At 40.9% G+C, this 18,802-nt stretch overlaps 1 pseudogene; it reads left to right on the plus strand.

Moving 5' to 3' along the window:
• Positions 1-3,861: 3,861 nt before the first annotated feature.
• LOC124017836 lies at positions 3,862-18,479 on the plus strand (annotated as a pseudogene).
• Positions 18,480-18,802: the final 323 nt, after the last annotated feature.

An 18,802-nucleotide genomic window follows, 5' to 3' on the forward strand; every position in this document is an offset into this window, starting at 1 on the left:
GGTATTTTATACATCTGTCATGGATGGTTTAGCATTCCCAAATGTTGGGAGGTATTTTCTAACATAGTCTCTAATCTGTAGGTATCTGAAAAAGTTACTTCTGGGAAGATTATACATTTCCTCAGCAACTCAAAGGAGGCATAAGTCCCTTCTATGTATAGATCCCCTATGGTACTTATCCCCAACTCTCCCCATCGCTCAAAGGTATTATCAAGGTTAGAGGGGGCAAAGGAGGGATTCTCGCAACAGGGATCATGAAGGATATTGATCTAAGGTCAAAGTGGACTTAAATTTGCTTCCAGATTTGGACTGTGCTATGTATAATAGGATTGTTACTATAAAGTGACATCTCCAGATTGACAGGCGACAAAATCACAGCGCCAATAGAGAAAGAGTCCGTCCTCACGCTCCATACTAAGCCAGCTGGAAGGCGGAAGTGTGTCATCCAGCAGAAACGTAACAACGCCAGGAGGTTAGCAGCCCAATAGTCAAATATAGAATTTGGGAGACACAATCCTCCTTCCATCTTGGATTTACAGAGGTGTTTTTACCTATCCTGTGTGTTTTATAATCCCAGATGAAAGGATTGATTATTGAGTCCAGTTATTTATTAAAGGATTTAGGTATGAATACTGGGATGTTCTGGAATAGGTAGAGCAGTTGTGGGAGGAAGACCATTTTAATGCCATTAATTCTTCAGAGCAGAGAAATTGGGAGAGTTCTCCAAAATTGTATGTTTGCCTTGAGTTTTTGCCTCAGAGAGGGAAATTCTCTTTAAATAGTGAGGAGTTTTGTTTGGTAACTACAATTCCTAGGTAGGTACATTTTTTCTGAAGATAACTTAACTGGAAGATGTTCTAACCAAGAGGTGTTTTGCAACCGTATGGGTATTAATTCGCTCTTGTTCCAATTTATTCTGCATCCCGAGAAGGTACCAAACAAATTAATCACATCAAGAATAGCTGGAATACTAGCTTGGGGTTCTGTTACATAGAGGAGAATGTCATCTGCGTATAGGGAAATCTTATTTAGAGTAACTTTAGTATTACAGGCATGTATTGCTGCATGAGATCTGATCGCCTGAGCGAGAGGTTCAATAATTAGAACAAAGAGCATAGGCGACAGCGCACAACCCTGTCTTGTCCCTCTACAAAGGTTAAATCGGGCGACAATGATTGGTTAGTGAGTATTCTTGCACAAGGGTTCCTATATTAAAGCTGGATCCAATTTATGAACCCATCTCAATATTACATTTCTGTAGGATCTTGAATAGATAGGACCACTCAACTTGGCCAAAGGCCTTTTCGGCATCAAGAGATATAACGGCAAGGTCCCCACGTTGGGTAACCTCTGAGCATACATAATGATGAAGAGGCGCCTGAGATTGAAGAATGAGTTTCTGTTAGGATAAAGCTGGACTGGTCCGAATGGACCAATTTGCCCATTAAAGTGCTAATCCTGTTAGCCAGAGTTTTTGCTCAAATCTTTTGGTCTGTATTAAGGAGAGATATTGGTCTATATGACCATACCTCTTCCGGATCTTTACCCTTCTTATGTATAACTGTAATGAACGCCTCATCCAAAGTAGGTGGGAGAGCTCCATCCTCATTGGCCTGAACCAACATCTTTATACAATTCACCAGGGTATCCATCTGGGCCAGGGTCTTGCCACTCTTTAGAGATTTAATTGTTTCTCGAATTTCCCCAAGAGCAATTTCCTTATTCAGGAAGTTGGAATCTTCCTTTTGCATAATTAAGGGGTTAGGATCTGCTTTAGATGTATATAGAGTCTCGTAAAACTGACGGAATCTGTCATTGATGCCTTTGGGGGAAGAGAGTAATTCCCCAGATGCAGATTTAACTTCATTCAGTCACTCACATTTTTTTGAAGTTGTCTGCCGAGTAATTTGTGTGGTTTGTCATCAAACTCAAAATATTTTTGGTTGGCATAGAGAAAAGATTTAGCAATTTTAGCTGAGAGAATCTGATTATATTCAAGTAATTATTTTATGGTTCTCCATGGATGGATGGCTAGCATTCTCCCTATCTAGTAAGTGAATTTGTCCCTTCAATTCTAATTTTTTCCCCCAGTGTTCAGTGTTTCCCACAATAATGCTGGGGAAGTCTCTGTGTTGTTGGTATCAAAGAAAAATTTCATTTGGTCTTTAAGATGTTCACAGAATGTTGGTAATGTGAGATGCTGAGGATTCAAACCTCCAGACCCTCTCGTTTGGTACAATGTCACCCAATCTCAGGGAGAAGGTGAGTGGACTGTGGTCAGAGATTTTTAAAAAATCCTGATACCTCACATTACAGGTATAGGGGAGTAATTTCGCATCAACCAAAAAGTAGTCAATTTGGGTATAAACATTGTGAACATGAGAGTAAAAAGGAGTATTCCCTACCCGTAGGGTTAGCGATCCTCCATATATCTAATAAATTAGATTTTTATGTAGGTATTCAAGAATTCACTTGAATAGGAGGTAGGGGTTCACCGGGTAGAGAATCTATCCAAATATTGGTCTAGCACACAGTTAAGGTCCCCTCCAATGACCAGATTAGTCTGAGAGATATCTGGAATCAGGGCAAGGAGTCTTTTGAAAAGAGGGGTTATCAATGTTTGGCCCATAGATATTTAGTAGAGTTACAGAAGTAGAGTGGAGTTCTTCTATTACGATCACATAAGGACCCTCTTTATCCGCAATGGTGGTTTTATGTATGTAGAAAGGGAATTCTTTTCGTACCAGAATCGCTGCCTCTCGTTTTGGCAGAGCAGTTAGAGTGATACACTTGCTCCACCCACCTACAATTAAGTCTGCTATGAGAATTGTTTTTCAGGTGGGTTTCTTGCAAAAATATAATATCAGACGAGAGTGCTTTCAAGTGGGCTAGGTCCTTGCCTCTCTTAATTGGTTCGTTTAAACCCTTGACATTCCAGGAAGTAAATGTAAGCCCCGCCCTCCTCTCGTTTGTAGTTCATATGGAGGCCTGCATAACATGTAACTCAATAAAAAGGTAAGAAAGCCCACCAAACCATTACGATCAGCATATGTAGCACCTACACCAGAGCAGTATCCAACCGACTCCTCCCCCCGGCAAGCACCCTTACGCTCCACCCTGTCCCCCAACTTTCCCCAGCATTTATCCCACAAATAGGAGGAAAAAATACAAATAATAAACCCTCAACCCACCTTTTTAACAGGCATACACAAATAGGAGGAAAAAAAATACAAATAATAAACACATTGTCTGATTGATGCCAAAAATGCAAGGCGCGACCTCTAACGAGGGTAAAAATAAAGGTTGCAGTTGTAAATGAGAACTTGTTCTGAAATGGCTTACCTGGTTAAATAAAGGTGAAATTAAAAATAAAAATAAATGCACGATTCATTCCGGATTATCTGTAATAATGGTAGCATCCGCATTCATGTAGAAGTGTTTATAAACATATTCTATTCTTATTTACAATAAAAGTGACTCCAAAATGACGCAATAAGTTATTTACCATTACTTTCTATTGGAAACAAAATAATCGTAAACAACAACCAAAACAAACAGCAAATGCATCTAACAAATGTCTAAAGTCACAAGCTTCATGTAGTCATTACGTGCTAGGAATATGGGACCAAACACTACACTTTCGACAAATTTAACACATATACTGTAAGTTAATTTGTCAAAATACGTTTGGTCTCCTAAAATGGGGGACTATGTCGAAAACGTGCTGTTATCATTGAAAATCCAAAGTTCTGCAGTACAGAGGCAAAACAACAAAAAGGTGTCACTGCCCTAATACTTTGAGCTCACTCTATATATCATTATTTAAATGTCAGCAAATGTATGTAGCAATCGCAGATTGTCCCTTTAAAGTTTGAGAGACTCTGGGGAAAGGGACTCAATTCATGCAGTGTATTAGAGCATGTCCGTCATTATTTCTGCTGACCTGGTAATTATGCATTGGATCCGTTTATAATGAAAACAAATGGTCTGATGGATCGGTTTTGCTTTGTTTCTAATACATTCACACAACCGTAAATTGCTCAAGGTTTTTGGGACAACTTGTGGATTATTTTCATCTATTCTTTTGAAGCCAGGTACTTGGATATGGTTTTGTGTCATCATTGGGGTCAGAATCCATAGTACCACTATAACCACAGGCGGGTATATTTTCTGAGGACCGTCCAAGAACTCCGCATACTTACAACTTTTTTCTGCTGAACATCCATCAGAAGAAGCTGCATCTCTCGCTTTTCTTTGACGTAATATTTTGGGGTTTAATAAAAACTCGAAGAAAAGTCACGCGGCATTATACCAGCTAGTTGTTCAACTGTAAGTAAATAATCATCACCACATGAAGAATATCATAAAACAGTTGACAAATTAACGGTATCAGGTTGAAAAAGATTATTCTGATTCAGGTTGATAAATTGTATTACTCGTATCGCCGCTACGTAGTTTGATCAATTGTTTTACCTGAATCGTCTCTTATGTGTAAGTAAATGTCAGGTGTGCAGAACAGGAGGCAGTATCATATTCCTTACCGACTTTCTGGGAAATTGACTATTACGGTGCATATCGCCTCTATAGGTTTCTATATTAGAATCAAAAACTATGATGATCAAGAAGTCTAATTGAGATGTTGAATCAAAACACATGTATTGTTGCCTATTGAATATTTTGAGTGCTGTTTTTTTGTGACCAAAAGTTTTGTTTTTTAATAATCTGTAAAACACATTGAAATGTAATAACCTACAAACACGACCCTCCACTCCATGGCAAACCTCTGAGAAAATAACAGGGAAAGAATGGACTATAGACATTTTGTTTTACCTTTATTTAACCAGGCAGTTAACCTACAGTTAATAACAAATTCTTATTTTCAATGACGGCCTAGGAACAGTGGGTTAACTGCCTGTTCAGGGGCAGAACGACAGATTTGTACCTTGTCAGCTCGGGGGTTTGAACTTGCAACCTTGCGGTTACTAGTACAACGCTCTAACCACTAGGCTACGCTCCCTAGTGAGTGTATTACAGATACTCCTGAATGAATCGTGCATTTGTATTATGTTATCTTTTATTCACCTCTATTTAACCAGGTAGGCCAGTTGAGAACAAGTTCTCATTTACAACTGCAACCTGGCTAATATAAAGAAAAGCAGTGCGACACAAACAGCAACACAAAGTTACACATGGAATAAACAAACGTCCAGTCAATAACACAATAGAACAAAATATATATACAGTGTGTGCATTCAATTAAATTGTCTTCCAGATCTAGTATTCAGTGCAAAGAACTGCAGTAAAATGTTTTAGATGGATTTAATTGTATTATGCATTTTGTTCCCGTATTTACCCTGGTTAACTAGACTGTATTTGGGTCAGAAGCACCGACATCTGGAGCAAGAGCACAGACAAATTATTGCTAAATTAAGATGTTGTTTTCACATCAGTTTTGGACTAGGAGCCAACGTTTACTAAGTACTAAATAAAACAAAACAAAAATGTTCATCTACAACCATTGCAATGCTCAAACAGTGACATAAACTTCACATTTTTTTAAAGTATTTTGTGAGTTGCAGATTTGCCATACGAAACATGGTATGATACTGCCACCTATTGGCAGTTTATAGCTACGACGACTGTTAATATGCAAGTGGAACGTAACAGTATGAGGGCTAGGGAAATAGGCCAGCAGCAGGGGAGGGAGAAGCTAGTGCTAACTGAGATTGGGGTCAGTCAAAGTCAGTGGTTCCCACACCCTTTACAGCTCTTAGACCCACCACATAATCTAAATCAATGTGTCTGAACAGGCCCCAGTGTTTAGCCGCTACCCAGAGGGAATTATCTGTGACCTTCCTCTGGGTCCCGTCCCACCATATGGGAACCACTGGGAAGGGGATCCAGTCAAGACATCATCCCAACTCCATTTTTGTACCTTTCCCTGCATTGTGCACTGGTTCGCTCCCACTCAAGGATTTCAAATAATTGAAACGGTGGTTGAATTGGCTGAACAGATATCAGTCCAGTCCTTTTATATCCATGAGGGAGTGAACAAGTGCACACTTCGGGAGAAGGGAGAGTATTATAATTAGGCTAAAGACACTATACTCATACCCCAGATCCTTATATTTGCTTGTATCCTCTATGGTTCAGTGACAAGGATGATGGTGGCTCACCCTCGCCCCCTGTTGGTGATATTGCTGCAGCTGCTCCTCTCCTGCTTGTCCGCCCTCGGATACTCCTCCAACAGATTCTTCTACCAAGACATTCTCAACAGAAACGGCAATGGAGAGAGTAGGAGCATACACTTATGTTTTATGAATGAAGAGTTGAACATGAGTACATGCCTTAGGTAGGGGCAATGCATCCACCTTCCATGTAACATACACACAAATGTTTTGCAATTGAAAATGATAGTGAGCCTTTCTTATTGAGCAAGTCCAGGTAGTTCCTCCCTCTTTCAGTCCCTTGGTGCCTAATGAACACGACCCAGAAATGGCTTATCAATTCAAACTCTCAGGGGGGGTTGCACAGACCCAAATGAAGTCTGACTAACTGCTGTTTCGTGTGTATTTTCCTTTCTAGTCCACTTTAACGGTGTAAAGCTCCATGTGGACTCCTCCCAGCCCTCTGTGTTCGCTTTGCGAGGAGTAACGCAACCCTATCCTGCCGATACTGGTACGAGCCAGAATTGAGCTCCCCAGGAGGGTGCGGGTGAAGTGGTCCTGGCTGCCCATTGTGGGGGCCATGAGACAGACGTTCTAGTGGCCATCGGGCCCCGCATTCACAGCTTTGGGGATTTCAGGTACTCTAGCTATTCTTAATGCAGGTGTAAATTGTTATAATTGTGTCACAAATTCCTTATTATGTACCTTGCATTTCTTGTCCTGCATTTTTGTGAATTTCAGGCTTCCTCGCAAAGAGACATCTGTCGAAATGGGACTTCACTGTATAAATAAAGGTTACATTTTGAAAAAGGCTTAATTCACACTCGGCAGAAGTGGAAAAAGTACCCAATTGTCATACTTGAGTAAAAGTAAATCTTAAAACTTCTTCAGGATTGGTGGGTCCCCTGCGGGACGGTTGAGCTAACGTAGGTTAATGTGATTAGCATGAGGTTGTAAATGACTCAATCATTTTTTAAAGCCACCCAGTAAAATACTACTGGAGTTAAAGTCCAAAAGTATCTGGTCTTAAATATACATAAGTATCAAAAGTCGATGTGAATGCTTTAAATTACATTTTTTATATTACGCAAACCAGACTGTCAGATTCTTGATTTAAAGACAGCCAGGGACACGCTCCAAAACTGGCCAACGGAACATGAGTTTAGTCCACCAGAGCAGACATGGGGGTGGTGGTGTGTTATATTGATAAGTGTGTGAATTGGACACTTTTTGCTGTCCTGCCTGAGCGTTTCAATGTAACAAGCAATTTGGGGTGTCAGGAAAAATGTATGGGAATAAAAAGTATATTTTCTTTAGGAATGAAGTGGAGTTAAAGTTGACAAACATATGAATATTCAACTAAAGTGCAGGTACCCCAAAAACTACATAGGTAATACTTTTTTATTTTTTTATTTTGTTACTTTACACCACTGACACTCTGGGCTGTATAGATGAGGAAAAATGCATTTCACACAACTGTTGTGATACAATGGATCATTTTGAGTTTGCCTGCACAAAAATATTTATACATCTGTTCAACACATTGATGATAACAAAGTCCTCTATTTATCTCTCAGGGACCGGGTGCATCTCAGACAGGACTCACCAGGAGATGCTTCGCTGGTCATGACTGAACTCCAGCTCAATGACACGGGTCGTTACCGCTGTGAGGTCATCGACGGGCTGGAGGACAAGAGCGCCACTGTTAACCTCGAGCTACGAGGTAGAATATATTATAGTGCAGTATAACAACCTCATTTGTGAGTGTCATCCAGCCCCTTCCCATCACTACTGTACTCACACACAATTAAGGTGCAATCTGCAATATTTACAGCTATTATGTGGTCATTTAAATGAATTATATATTATAAAGCCTATCAATTTATTCTTGAAAAACATAATGTATGTGTTTAGTACTGTTCATCTGCCTTACCCATTGTTATTGATGTCATGTACTGTCATGCACTACATCTGAGGTTCCCTCTATGGGTTGAAGTGTTACCTTGGTCCAGCCCCATCCCTCAGCTAGAACTAAGTTAGGCTAACCAAGTAAGGCTGCTGTTTGGCTGAGAAACTAATGAAGGATTGTGCCTTAAAAGTCATTACATATCTCTTGCTCCCCTCCAGGTGTGGTGTTTCCCTACCAGCCTCCTCACGGGCGCTACAATCTGACCTACCATGATGCTCAGCAAGTCTGCCAGGAGCAGGACTCCACTCTGGCCACTTTCGAGCAGTTGTTCCAGGCCTGGGAGGAGGGGCTGGACTGGTGCAACGCGGGCTGGCTGGCTGACGGGACAGTGCAGTACCCAATCACCAAGTCCCGGAGCCCCTGTGGGGGGCTGGGCCTCGCCCCCGGGGTTAGGAGCTACGGTAGACGCCACCGCCACCTCCACCGCTACGACGCCTTCTGTTTCTCCTCCTCCCTCCGAGGTGACACACACACACACACACACACACACACACACACACACACACACACACACACACACACACACACACACACACACACACACACACACACACACACACACACACACACACACACACACACACACACACACACTATACAGGTGTACACACTGTACAGGTACACACTATACAGGTACACACTATACAGGTGCAGATATAGAGATAATTCACCCTACAACTAGTGTCAAGCACAGTCCATCTATTGTGTAACATTCTTTTATATGTATTTGAAGAAATCTGCAATTGACTCTTACAGTAACTTTCATTTTGTGGTGAACTTTCAGTGAGCTCCTTAGATGCATAACTTTGAATTGATCACCTTATCCACCTCCGGTCTCTGCCATGTCCTCTTCTCCAGGTAAGGTCTACTACCTCCAGCTCCCCCAGAAGGTCAACCTCACTGAGGCCCAGCAGGCGTGCTTCAACGACGGGGCCCAGATTGCCAAGGTGGGCCAGCTCTACGCCGCCTGGAAGTTCATGGGCCTGGACCGCTGTGATGCCGGATGGCTTGCTGACGGGAGCCTGCGCTACCCCATCAACAACCCCGCCGCAACTGTGGCCCCATGGAACCAGGGGTGCGCAGCTTTGGGTTTGCCCCACCGCACCGCAAGCACGGAGTGTACTGCTACAGTGCAGGTACGCGGTAAATCTGATATACGTGGTAAAAGTACATACCAACCTTAGGTCATACCATTTACATCTCTCATAGTAGGTAGGGGAACAAACCGAAATCCACATGAATGAATGTTGACATGCATAGAAATTCAAGAGGCTATGGTGAGAGGGCTGTGTTATGATGTAAAGTTGTGGTATGGTGTGTGAGGGCCTCTACTGTGGTGAAGGCTTGACAAAAAATAATCATACTGGGATACGATGGCCTGATGGTTGTGTTTCAGGGTTATAGTCCTCGCTAGTCTGTCAGCCTCCCTTGTGATTTAGACAAGCAGGTTAGCAACACCATGGTGAACAACATGCATGTCCCACACAGGGTTAGCCACTCACTGTAACAAAAGGAACATTTTGTTCAATGACTTCTCCCTGGATTGGGATGTCCTTTCTCTTTATGGTAAAGGGTATCTTTTTTATAGAAGTTTTACCTCATATTCATTATATCTAGGACAATACCAGTCTACATATGGAAATGGAGCGTTTCAATGTTTTGTAGTCAAAAAGATGGAAGAAAGGGTTGTAACCAAATGACTCCCAGTGATATCATCTGTCATTTTCAAATGAAAACAAAGACTTTCATACAATGACTTTCCAGTCTTCTTGACATCACCGGGCGTAATTTTCTTCTACCTTGGGTGCGTTCGTAAATTCACTCTGGCTATCTACTCCGATTTCAGAGCACTATCGTCTGAGTGTGACAGAGCGCAGAATCACTGATGAATTTGCGAACTCTCAACACCTGTTGAATATGGCCGGTGTCAGTAAACATCGGTAAAAAAAAGCATCATTAAATTGTTGCCAGCAGCACAGTTAGTCACCAAAACTCTGGATAACATGGTCAGAGGGAAGTATTCTCTCATTTATGTCTGGAAGTAGCTAGCAAGCTAGCTAACTTTAGCCAGTTAGCTTGGGTGCTTGACTGCTGTTGTGAGGCCAGAACGCTCAGAACAACCCTACTCCTTGGCCAGAGTATCCAGTGTTCGCTCTGAACGCTCCGAGAGCGAAACACTGAATATACGAATGGACAATCTGACAAACGCCCAGAGCGCTTACGAACGCCCAGAGCACACTCTGAGCGCTCTCTAGCACTCCAGAGTGAATTTACGAGCGCACCCCTTGTTGACTACAAAACCATTTCACATATGCAGACACTGGTATGGTGCTGGATGTAACAAATATGAAGTTAAACTGTGAAGTGGTCCTTGAATTAATCTATGACTGATCCTCTAATGTCATGTATGAATATTATACAGAATAATAATATTATTATAATATTGATATGTTTTACCAATAATTCTGGACCCACCTAAATCTTGCTGTAGGCTATAATGTGATCCATCACTAAGTATGAATGAATCTGTATTTAAACTCTGACCTCAGCTTCAACTGCAATATTATGCATATTTGTATTTATACTTCATGTATTGTATTTATCTGCTGTACTCTCTTTGTAAACATATTTGTGTATGACATAGGAGCTGAACTCCGAATTAATAGGTCATTCATTCATTATCAAGAATAACCAGTTCTGTGATGATTTATAAGCTGTTATTATCTTTATCTAAAAAACAAGTACTTATATTTTATACTGTATGGCCTGTACCTCACTTGGTTGGCTGGTTTGATTATGTAGGTGGTGGGTTTTAACATGGTTTTAGACGATAACGGACACGTATACTAACTTATTTTTGTAAAATAAATAGTCAACATTTTGCTTCATGTGTTAATGATGTTGCGTACTTTGGACGCATGCTTGGTTTGTTTGTGTTTTTATAACGTTCAATTCAAACATTAAATCCTTGCACATGTACCAGGCTTAGCAGTGTTGCTTCCTCGCTCACAACATCATTACCAGTACTTGATCTTGCGCCCTCTGCCTCACCAACACAGGTGACCACCATGCTTGACAACGTACTAACCAGTTGCGCCACAAAAAAAATATCCAATTCAATGGCACTATTGGTGACATTTCATGCTGCGGAGTGAGCTAACATCACGATCTTATCTCCGTTACACTCACACCAGAGGAAGCTGGTGGGAGGAGCTATAGGAGGACGGGGTCATTGTAATGACTGGAATGGAATCAATGGAACAGAGTCAAACGTGGTTTCCATATGTTTGATGTGTTTGATACAGTTCCATTTATTCCATTCAGCCAATTACAATGAGCCCATCCTCCTATAGCTCCTCCCATCCGCCTCCTCTGACACACACACAACCCAGCTAACAATTCCTATGTCTGAAACCTTTGTGGAATGTTATGTTTTACTGTTCTCCTTACGTGAAAGTGTCCAGTTCTTTGTGAGTTTTGGAAATGTTTCATTTACATCAATGAGCACATCACCAGATTATAATTAGCATGTTTTGTCATGAAGTTTTTAACATGTTCAGAAAAACATTAAGGTTGGGATTCAATGCAATTGCGGGTTATAGTTGAGGCTTTTAAAGGCAATGTTCCCGCGTTTGCGAAGATCCCATTCACGATAAACACTGTAAGTGTCGGCTCAATCGTAAATTGCCTTTAAAAAGCGCAATGCCTATGCCTATAACCCAGGATGGGATTGAATCCTGGTCTAACACTTTGTGTCCTGCTCTACCTCAGCATCCATCTGTTCAAGCATTGCTATTAACAACTTTAATACATGATTACACTGCTATTAACAACTTTAATACATGATTACACTGCTATTAACAACTTTAATACATGATTACACTGCTATTAACAACTTTAATACATGATTACACTGCTATTAACAACTTTAATACATGATTACACTGCTATTAACAACTTTAATACATGATTACACTGCTATTAACAACTTTAATACATGATTACACTGCTATTAACAACTTTAATACATGATTACACTGCTATTAACAACTTTAATACATGATTACACTGCTATTAACAACTTTAATACATGATTACACTGCTATTAACAACTTTAATACATGATTACACTGCTATTAACAACTTTAATACATGATTACACTGCTATTAACAACTTTAATACATGATTACACTGCTATTAACAACTTTAATACATGATTACACTGCTATTAACAACTTTAATACATGATTACACTGCTATTAACAACTTTAATACATGATTACACTGCTATTAACAACTTTAATACATGATTACACTGCTATTAACAACTTTAATACATGATTACACTGCTATTAACAACTTTAATACATGATTACACTGCTATTAACAACTTTAATACATGATTACACTGCTATTAACAACTTTAATACATGATTACACTGCTATTAACAACTTTAATACATGATTACACTGCTATTAACAACTTTAATACATGATTACACTGCTATTAACAACTTTAATAACAACATGATTACACTGCTATTAACAACTTTAATACATGATTACACTGCTATTAACAACTTTAATACATGATTACACTGCTATTAACAACTTTAATACATGATTACACTGCTATTAACAACTTTAATACATGATTACACTGCTATTAACAACTTTAATACATGATTACACTGCTATTAACAACTTTAATACATGATTACACTGCTATTAACAACTTTAATACATGATTACACTGCTATTAACAACTTTAATACATGATTACACTGCTATTAACAACTTTAATACATGATTACACTGCTATTAACAACTTTAATACATGATTACACTGCTATTAACAACTTTAATACATGATTACACTGCTATTAACAACTTTAATACATGATTACACTGCTATTAACAACTTTAATACATGATTACACTGCTATTAACAACTTTAATACATGATTACACTGCTATTAACAACTTTAATACATGATTACACTGCTATTAACAACTTTAATACATGATTACACTGCTATTAACAACTTTAATACATGATTACACTGCTATTAACAACTTTAATACATGATTACACTTTAATACATGCTATTAACAACTTTAATACATGATTTTATTTATTTATTTAACCAGGTAAGCTAGTTGAGAACAAGTTCTCATTTACAACTGCGACCTGGCCAAGATAAAGCAAAGCAGTGCGACACAAACAACAACACAGAGTTACACATGGAATAAACAAGCAGTCAGTACCGTCAATAACACAATAGAAAAAAACAAAGTCTATATACAGTGTGTGCAAATAGCGTGAGAAGGTAAGGCAATAAATAGGCCATAGTAGCGAAGTATTTACATTTTAGCAAATTAACACTGGAGTGATAGATGAGCAGATGGTGATGTGCAAGTAGAAATATCGGTGTGCAAAAGAGCAGAAAAGTCAATAAAAACAATATGGGGATGAGGTAGGTAGATTGGGTGGGCTATTTACAGATGGACTATGTACAGCTGCAGTGATCGGTTAGCTGCTCAGATAACTGATGTTTAAAGTTAGTGAGGGAAATATAAGTCTCCAGCTTCAGAGATTTTTGCTATTCGTTCCAGTCATTGGCAGCAGAGAACTGGAAGGAAAGGCGGCCAAAACAGGTGTTGGCTTTGGGGATGACCAGTGAGATATACCTGCTGGAGCGCGTGCTACGGGTGGGTGTTGTTATCATGACCAGTGAGCTGACATAAGGCGGCGCTTTACCTAGAATAGATTTATAGATGACCTGGAGCCAGTGGGTCTGGCGACGAAAATGTAGCGAGGGCCAGCCGACTAAAGCATACAGGTCGCAGTGGTGGGTGGTATAAGGGGCATTGGTGACAAAACGGATGGCACTGTGATAGACTGCATCTACCTCAGCATTTTATTGAGTAGGGTATTGGAGGCTATTTTGTAAATGACATCGCCGAAGTCGAGGATCGCTAGGATAGTCAGTTTTACGAGGGTATGTTTGGCAGAATGAGTGAAGGAGGCTTCGTTGTGAAATAGGAAGCCGATTCTAGATGTAATTTTGGATTGGAGATGTTTAATATGAGTCTGGAAGGAGAGTTTACAGTCTAGCCAGACACCTAGGTACTTGTAGTTGTCCACATATTCTAAGTCAGAACCGTCCAGAGTAGTGATGCTAGGTTGGGTGGGCGGGTGTGGGCAGGGAACGGTTGAAAAACATGCATTTGGTTTTACTAGCATTTAAGAGCAGTTGGAGGCCACAGAATGAGTGTTGTATGGCATTGAAGCTCGTTTGGAGGTTTGTTAACACAGTGTCCAAAGAAGGGCCAGATCTATACAGAATACAGTATACCTCTATGCGTAGAGGTGGGTCAGGGAATCACCCGCAGCAAGAGCGACATCGTTGATATATACATAGAAAAGAGTCAGCCCGAGAATTGAACCCTGTGGTACCCTCATAGAGACTGCCACAGGTCCGGACAACAGGCCCTCTGATTTGACACACTGAACTTTGTCTGAGAAGTAGTTGGTGAACCAGGCGAGGCAGTCATTTGAGGAACCAGGGCTGTTGAGTCTGCCGATAAGAATACGGTGATTGACAGAGTCGAAAGCCTTGGCCAATTAGTGAGGGAGAGCCTCAAATAACCCCTTAATTTCTATATATCCACTGTGTACATTAATTGCGTCAAAGTAGGTCAACATGGAAGCGAAAGTCTGACAATTTTTATCCCCGTAATGCAACACACTTGGAAAGGTGACCAACGACTTTATAAAACAGAGCCACTCGTACACAAGCAATTCCTAATGAGCCATGTACAACTGCTTTACCCCATCACAAACCCAGAATATGTTGTTTTACTCCGTTGTTTGTAAACCTTGTCTTTGTAAACAAACAATGTATCGCTTCAAAACATGGTTAAAACTATCAGTTAGATCTCATGGACTGTCTGCCTTTGCACCTGTGGTTACATTGCTCCAGTCCTATCCCTCAGCCTTATTGTAATTCCAGTGGCAGGGCTGTTGTTTGGCTGAAAAATAGAATTACATTACAGTCATTACATATCTCTTGTTCCCCTCCAGTTGTGGTGTTTCCCTACCAGCCTCCTCACGGGCGCTACAATCTGACCTACCATGATGCTCAGCAAGTCTGCCAGGAGCAGGACTCCACTCTGGCCACCTTCGAGCAGTTGTTCCAGGCCTGGGAGGAGGGTCTGAACTGGTGCAACGCAGGCTGGCTGGCTGACGGGACAGTGCAGTACCCCATCACCAAGCCCCGAAGGCCCTGTGGGGGACTGGGCCTCTCCCCCGGGGTTAGGAGTTACGGTAGTCGCCACCCACACCTCCACCGCTACGATGTGTTTTGCTCCTCCTCCCCCCTCCGAGGTGAGAGATGTTTAGACTTCTGTACATCCCATAGAGAAAGATCAACACTTTGTAACTGGATGTGTACATCCCATAGAGAAAGATCAACACTGTGGAACTGGATGTGTACATCCCATAGAGAAAGATCAACACTGTGGAACTGGATGTGTACATCCCATAGAGAAAGATCAACACTGTGGAACTGGATGTGTACATCCCATAGAGAAAGATCAACACTGTGGAACTGGATGTGTACATCCCATAGAGAAAGATCAACACTGTGGAACTGGATGTGTACATCCCATAGAGAAAGATCAACACTGTGGAACTGGATGTGTACATCCCATAGAGAAAGATTAACACTGTGGAACTGGATGTGTACATCCCATAGAGAAAGATTAACACTGTGGAACTGGATGTGTACATCCCATAGAGAAAGATCAACACTGTGGAACTGGATGTGTACATCCCATAGAGAAAGATCAACACTGTGGAACTGGATGTGTACATCCCATAGAGAAAGATCAACACTGTGGAACTGGATGTGTACATCCCATAGAGAAAGATCAACACTGTGGAACTGGATGTGTACATCCCATAGAGAAAGATCAACACTGTGGAACTGGATGTGTACATCCCATAGAGAAAGATCCACACTGTGGAACTGGATGTGTACATCCCATAGAGAAAGATCAACACTGTGGAACTGGATGTGTACATCCCATAGAGAAAGATCAACACTGTGGAACTGGATGTGTACATCCCATAGAGAAAGATTAACACTGTGGAACTGGATGTGTACATCCCATAGAGAAAGATTAACACTGTGTAAATGGATGTGTACATCCCATAGAGAAAGATCAACACTGTGTAACTGGATGTGTACATCCCATAGAGAAAGATTAACACTGTGGAACTGGATGTGTACATCCCATAGAGAAAGATCAACACTGTGGAACTGGGTGTCTACATCCCATAGAGAAAGATCAACACTGTGGAACTGGATGTGTACATCCCATAGAGAAAGATCAACACTGTGGAACTGGATGTGTACATCCCATAGAGAAAGATCAACACTGTGTAAATGGATGTGTACATCCCATAGAGAAAGATCAACACTGTGTAAATGGATGTGTACATCCCATAGAGAAAGATTAACACTGTGGAACTGGATGTGTACATCCCATAGAGAAAGATCAACACTGTGGAACTGGATGTGTACATCCCATAGAGAAAGATCAACACTGTGGAACTGGATGTGTACATCCCATAGAGAAAGATCAACACTGTGGAACTGGATGTGTACATCCCATAGAGAAAGATCAACACTGTGGAACTGGATGTGTACATCCCATAGAGAAAGATCAACACTGTGGAACTGGATGTGTACATCCCATAGAGAAAGATCAACACTGTGGAACTGGATGTGTACATCCCATAGAGAAAGATTAACACTGTGTAACTGGATGTGTACACTCTTAGGAAAAAAGGTTCCAAAAGGGTTCTTCGGCTGTCCCAATAGGAAAACCCTTTAAGGTTCCAGGTAGAACCATTTTTGGTTCCAGGTAGAACCATTTTTGGTTTCATGTAGAATCCTCTGTGGAAAGGGTTCTACATGGAACACAAAAGGGTTTTTCAAAGGGTTCTCCTATGGGGACAGCCAAAGAACAATTTTAGGTTCTAGATAACACCTTTTTTCTAAGAGTGTTTAGATATGCTAAGCTTGGATTTGGATGGGTAGACAATACAGTTTCCCTTTCTCTTCTCCAGGTAAGGTCTACTACCTCCAGCACCCCCAGAAGGTCAACCTCACTGAGGCCCAGCAGGCGTGCTTCAACGACGGGGCCCAGATAGCCAAGGTGGGCCAGCTCTATGTCGCCTGGAGGTTCATGGGCCTGAACCACTGTGATGCCGGATGGCTCGCCGATGGGAGCCTGCGCTACCCCATCACCAAACCCAGCCGCAACTGTGGCCCCCTGGAACCAGGGGTGCGCAGCTTTGGGTTCCCCCTCCATTCCAGAAGCATGGGGTGTACTGCTACAGTGCAGGTATGCTGTAAATCTGATAGATGTGATACATCTACATATCACCAATCTCACATCTCTTCTAGTATGGTAACAGATCACAATCCAGAATTGAATAGGTGTATCTCATGAATAGAAATTCTATAATTACTATATTAGGATGCGAAGGTTGCGTTATGGTGTGAAGTTGTGAGAATTTCTAATGTAGCTGGGGCCTGCTATTAACAACTGGGAGAATTATCTGTCTGTACTTAGTGGCTGTACATGTTTACTATGGTCCTCCTTGTGAGCAGCCACCCTTGTTATTTACACAAGCAGGTTAGCAGCACCATGGTGAACATGCATTGCTCACACAGGATCAAATACTCACTGCATCTAGCCTGTGGTCAACGAGATCAGGAACATTTGTCGTAGTCCAACATTCAAGGACTTGAGATTTCCTCGCTCTGTTTTTTTGGCGTTATTTGATAGGGACAGATATAATCTAGAGATTGAATGAACAACAGTCAGATGCAATGCACCATCATACCTGAGCTAAATTCCAGTGGTTGTCCTCAGATTATCATTGAAGTACACTAGTTAGTATTAAAACATCTACACAGTTGTTCTGATGTCATGAGCCAGATCTTTACAGTATGCATATCTATGACTGTTGATAGATGTGTTATATTGTAATATAATGTATGAATACTATACCTACACAACTGTAGTACATTATGGACCCACCTACATCTTGTTGTAGCCTATAATGTGATCCCTCACTATGTGTGAATGAACCTGTAGTTAAACCCGGACCTCAGCTTCAACTGTAATATTATGTGTATTGTTAGTTCAACTTCCTGTATTGTAAACATTTACTGTTCTCTCTTTGTAAACATTTTCCTGTACGACATAGGAGCTGATCTCAGCTGATATTTTTGTTAAATAAATTGTCTACCTTTTAAGAGGCTTTTGATTAACGTGTTAATGATTGTGCGAGGTATGCTTGGTTTGTTTGTTTTAAAACCATTCAATTCAATCCAAAAATGTAATCCTTTACACACAATCCGCAAAGCCGAAGACAGGAAAGACTAGTAACATCCGTGTTTGAGAAACAATATCTATTATTGTAGTATACAACTGCTTATTTCTGTCTATCCCTGCCTTGTTTTCCAACCATAGAGATGGATAGAGGGCACACTTGCCAGTTTTTGCAAAGCGTATTTTTGAATGGGCAGCGCCAGGGATTAAAGAGGCAATCTGCAGTTGCTACATTCATTTTTAGACTTTTTA

Source organism: Oncorhynchus gorbuscha, unplaced genomic scaffold (assembly GCF_021184085.1).
Source record: "Oncorhynchus gorbuscha isolate QuinsamMale2020 ecotype Even-year unplaced genomic scaffold, OgorEven_v1.0 Un_scaffold_333, whole genome shotgun sequence".
Taxonomy (NCBI): domain Eukaryota; kingdom Metazoa; phylum Chordata; class Actinopteri; order Salmoniformes; family Salmonidae; genus Oncorhynchus; species Oncorhynchus gorbuscha.